Source organism: Pithys albifrons, chromosome 4, assembly GCF_047495875.1.
Source record: "Pithys albifrons albifrons isolate INPA30051 chromosome 4, PitAlb_v1, whole genome shotgun sequence".
Taxonomy (NCBI): domain Eukaryota; kingdom Metazoa; phylum Chordata; class Aves; order Passeriformes; family Thamnophilidae; genus Pithys; species Pithys albifrons.
Window position 1 is genome coordinate 12,348,033 of NC_092461.1, and position 5,057 is coordinate 12,353,089.

The 5,057-nt window shown below is 39.9% G+C and overlaps 1 long non-coding RNA gene across 1 annotated transcript; it reads left to right on the plus strand.

Moving 5' to 3' along the window:
• The first annotated feature begins 825 nt into the window (after window positions 1-825).
• Window positions 826-3,804, plus strand: LOC139670856 (uncharacterized). Its single transcript, XR_011697590.1, has 3 exons — window positions 826-884; window positions 1,304-1,421; window positions 3,713-3,804. It is a non-coding gene; the product is annotated as an uncharacterized lncRNA (long non-coding RNA).
• The last annotated feature ends 1,253 nt before the right edge of the window (window positions 3,805-5,057 follow it).

Below are 5,057 nucleotides of genomic sequence, written 5' to 3' on the forward strand. Positions count from 1 at the left end.
TCATGAAGGTGCTATAATTTGTTAACTTTTGTGCCTCTTACGTATTCATAGAAGCATACACTGCCATGTTAAAGAGAAAGTTTAAAACATTAGAATGTGTTTATAATTTTTAAAATCCTTGCTTAATAAATGTGTATTTGCACATGAGTGTGCACACGAGTGTGCACTTAAATGCTGGGGTTTTTTTAGAGAGCAGATAAGTAGGATATCTGAAAATAAGGCCACACAGAGGTAGTTTTACCAATGGCTACCTACTCTAAGAAGTTTTGTAATTCTAAACAAATTGATGGCAGTGACACTGGTGCCCAGCATATCTCCTGCTACTTTGCTATATTGATCTACTTAATGTTTTTCCATATTATGCATACCCAGCCTAAAGGCTGCTTGTAAATACTCTTTCCATTACAGAAAAGAGTAAGCAAGTATCCCTGACTGCTTCCTCTGGTCCTTAGTGCTTGTCCAAACAGCTCTCTTATTCACAGTTATCACTATGTCAAAAGTAAAAGATCCATTGCCACCGCTTTTACTCTTACCTGGTTGCCCTATGAGATTATGCAAGTAGGTGAGGAATGAAGCAGCAAGTCCAAAATCTAGCTGGTTTTGGTACAAAAGAATAAAAAAGGTGAAAAAAAACCCTAAAAAATTATGTTCTGTGTGACCTCTCCTCCTCCTAACACAACTGGGAACTGAGAGCACTCAGCACCTTACAGGATTAGGTCCTGTGATGGAACGTGCTTCTGCAGTAAGAGGAACTTTGAGAGAATCCTCCACCTATATGTCTCAAACCTGACCAAGAGGAGAACACATTTGTCAAACAGTAAAGTCTTTTACTCAAAACGGAAAAAGGTTCTCTGTTTCCAGACAGAATCACTGCTCAGCTGCGGGTAAAATTATGAAATTTCTCAGTTCTAGGCTGCAGCTAATATTTTACAGAGATGTTTCCCTATTTTTGTAGCTATAGAAACAGTCTTTCATTTCTTTAGAAATAAGCCAAGAACTAGGGGCCAGGCCACAAAATATTTTGTTTTATTACAAAACCACCAAAACGTGATTTCTCACCAGTTTAACTGGCAGTGAGAATATTTCACACAGGCAGTACCATGTCCTGATGCTCTCTTGGGGAAGCTCAGCAGCAGTAACTTTGGCTGAGTCTTAGGACTATTTTTAGAAGCTTCAAAAGTACCCAGGGAAAGTACTTTTCACTTTTATTCATATAAACAGTATCTCTATTTATTAAAAAAGTGAGAAATGGCTTCTCTTCAACTTCAAATGGCTTTGACAATAAAATTCTGCTTGTATCAAGGTCTTGGGAGACACATGAAGCCTTGTGACAAATGGGGTGTTTGGATGATGAAGAGATGACTTGAAGACTCAGGAACAGACACTTCAGATTCCTGCCCCTGGAGCACAGTGAAATAAAGGTAAGTGCACTTAGATCCCAGCTCTGTGTTGCCTACCTGTTTAATCTCTTGCATGCCTGCATGGGGATGGAATAACAACTATGATGAACTGTACAGTCTTTTCCATCTTAAATTACTAAAAGGCTAAGTAAGTCATTCCTGCTGTGAAAAGAAGAAAAAAATCCAAACCTATGTAAATGTTTAGGTTCCTAAGTACAGGCTTAAATCTTATTGAAGTCCATAGAATTTAAAGTGCTTAAGTGTTTTGCTGAGTAGGGATATGTTGCTGAATCATGGCCAAGACTTCTTAAGGTGATGTACTGTCACCCGTGAAGTTACTAATATGCTCAATATCAACCCTGTACTTAAATGCATTGTTAAAGGGGAATAGACTTTTTCAGGGCTTCTGGTTCATCCTCTGCAAGATCATGTGGTTGAATCAGGGATTCAGAATAAAGTCAATGAGTAAAAATGTTAGAAAATATAAAGCCTAATGAGAGCCAGAAATTGTAATGTGAGACAGGGCAAGACTTTTCTAGACAACTATGCTGCTGTTGACAACTTTTAAGGTTCAATACACTCTGCTGTGGTGTTACCCTCCTTCTGAAATTTGCTTTCCATTGAACAGAAAAAAAGATTGGGAATTTTCTTGGAAATGTACCATTTTCATTGGTATAAGCTGTCTGACTTCCATCACTTTGTGTCCATCGCCTAAGGATATGCCCAAATATTTTCACCAGCAGCAGGCTAAAGCTCATAGTATGAACAGGAAATAAAGTGGATTAACAATGTTTGTTACTGCATAATAATTTCCAGTACCCTTTTCTGACTTTCTTTGTCTGTCTTCCACTACTTCTGCAATAAACTCTCTAATCCACCAGTGTTGAACCTGCAACATACTCAGATGCTCTTGCTGCAAGCTGTGTATCTGTTTGCAGTTGATCATATATATACAGAGAGGATCTAGTAGCTGGGGCTGGGGTGATCAGCAGTGATGAGATTAAACCAAAATTTTTGAAGTAAACATCAATGAGGCTTTACACATCAAAGATGATCTTCAACACATTGCCCCTAAACTTCAAGGAATGACCTGGTTTGAGGGCAAACTTTACAACATAAGGCTGTTCAAAAGCTGTTCAAATGAAAACCTGTAATGAGGTGTTGTGCCTGTCACTCCTTATCAAAAGCACCAGTCTCAGCTGTGTGGCAGTATATTTTCCCCATTCTGTCAAGAGATGCATTATTCTTTGCCCTCAGTTTCCTTCTCTCTTGGCTTTTATGACTTTTTGGAGGTCAGACCTCACAAAATTATTGTTGGGAGTTGATTTCTGAATCCAGGTCATTCAGGGAGCAAACCCACATGTTAAAGCATTAACAAAATAACATGCATTAGACGTGTTGGGCAGTGTTGCTGCTGCCAGCCACCCCTCTGCCACCAAGCACCACCACCACCAGGGTCACCACTGCATCTGTGCCCGGCTCCGTGCCAAGATGTGCTTTTGAAAAAGCACAAGGGGAAAAATGCCACACTTCAAATAACTTCCACTGAGTGGAAACAAGAGGCTCCATCCAATTCCTCTTTTCACTGTGTGCTTCTCTGCGCTGGAGCACTTTTTGTTGCTCTTTCAGTAGCTTTCCTTTGCCAACAAATAACAAACATTAAGGATAGAAAAACAATAAAATTACATGAGGAGAGAGCACCAATCTGTACAAAAAGATAAACATCAGCAATAAACACTTGCAGCTGCCAGCCCTGCAACATATATAAATGACAGAGGGGTGTGGGTGAGGGAAGGGGACTGAAGTGGTGTGTGCAGGTCCAGGAAAGGATGTTGTAAAGGCTCCTGGCAGGAGCTTGGGAAAGCCCACACAGTTTGAGAATGCTGAAACTACAGAGAGTCTATGCACGAGAGCTGACTATGTCCAGATGCCATGTCACTGTGTGTTCTTTGGGCTTCTTGGAGTTGAAAATCAAGCTGTAATGTTAATGTGGTGTCCAGGAAGGTGGCACAAATGTTACAAAGCTGACCCTCTGAGGGAAAAAGAGGAAAAAAAGATTTTTTTTTTCTCTCTACAGTATTGAAGTGTAGTCTACAAATATAACAAAATACTTTATGTTTATAGGGAAAGAGGAGCTTTGCTAAGGACTTGCTAGAGGTATTTTTCACTGTCTAGCATTCGCTTCTAGGTGGCAGGTCTTAGATTTGTCATTCTCCCAGTTTCAATACTGCCTGGCCCAAATCTCTAGTATTTTGAGAAGGAAAAGTTTGAATCTGGTTAAAAGAAAACTTCTTGTAACATATTGATTACAGGGAAAAAGAACTTGCTGTTTGGTGCCGGTTTGAAGTCAGGGAGGTGGTCCAGCAGAAGAGGAATGTAATGGACTGAATGCAGGTGAAGTGATGAGGACCACATGCTGAATTCAGTTTGCCCAAGGTATTCTGTTGCTGGCAGCTCAGAACTAGAGTTTCTGGGACAGCTCTCTGGGGTTTTTTTGTTGTTTGTTCATTTATTTGGGTTTTTTTGGGGGTTGGGTTGGGGTTTTTGTTTTGGGGGGGGGGCGCGTTTCTTTTTTGGGTTTTTTTGTGTTTTTTCTTTTTGTTTGGGGTTTTGTTTGGGGTTTTTTGTGGGTTTTTTGTTTTTTTTTTTTGTTCATTTGTTTTGTTTTGTTTAGTTTTGGTTTTGTTCTTTGTGGAGTTTTTTGTTTGTTTGAGTTTTTTTTAATCTTCTCTTACCTGTTGACACTAACACAGAGTTTCACAAGTGTGGACAATGTCAGCTTAACTTTATACACATGGGAAGTGGTGGCTGGCAGCAGATATTTTCTGGGGTATAAAACCAACAACTGCTCCCTGAAGTGAATGTTTGGTGTTTTAACTAATTCCCTGCTGCTAAAACTGAGGGGGACTCATTTTATTACCACTCTCCTGCCCACTTTTCTCCAGAGTTACAGCCCAGGCACCACTATATATATAACAGCCAAAGACTGTTTCGAATGATTAATTTATTAAAGGGGTTAAAGGAAGTAACTACTACAACTAGGAGTGATCAAACTTGGTGTCCAAGGATCTGCTTTCCAGACAGACACAGGCCAGTGTCAGTGGAGAGGCACTACTGATGAACAGGTCAGGTATATTGAACCATGAGGATCACTACAGGTGATGAGGGGCAGACATGGAGATCCTATTGCCCTCAAACACTCCAAATAGAGAACTCCTGTTTTCCCACCATCTGGAAACTCAGAGGAAAAACTGAACCATCATCCACATGACAGAAGCTTTGTCATGTGCAGACTTTAGGTACAACTTTCATGGAACGTCAGGAGGACTTCTGATTCAAGGACCACGTGCTATGGAAAAGCATTACAGCTTGTCCAAGTCAAAGCAGCCCTCCTTCAGCTAAGATTGTTACCTTGATAAAGGGCTATGGAACAAAACCTGCCATTTACTTTAAAGGAATACTAGTATGAAATGGAAAAAGTAACTCTTGATGACATTCAAAGACTGTCATAATGGGGAAATATTTACACCTTTGATCAAATAGAAATAGTACTTTTCAGTGCTGGAGACAAATACAACTAAGGTTGCACAGCAGCAAACTGGAGAGCAGTTTTAAAATATTTCAAATAAATTATCACTCTTGACTACAGACCTCCTT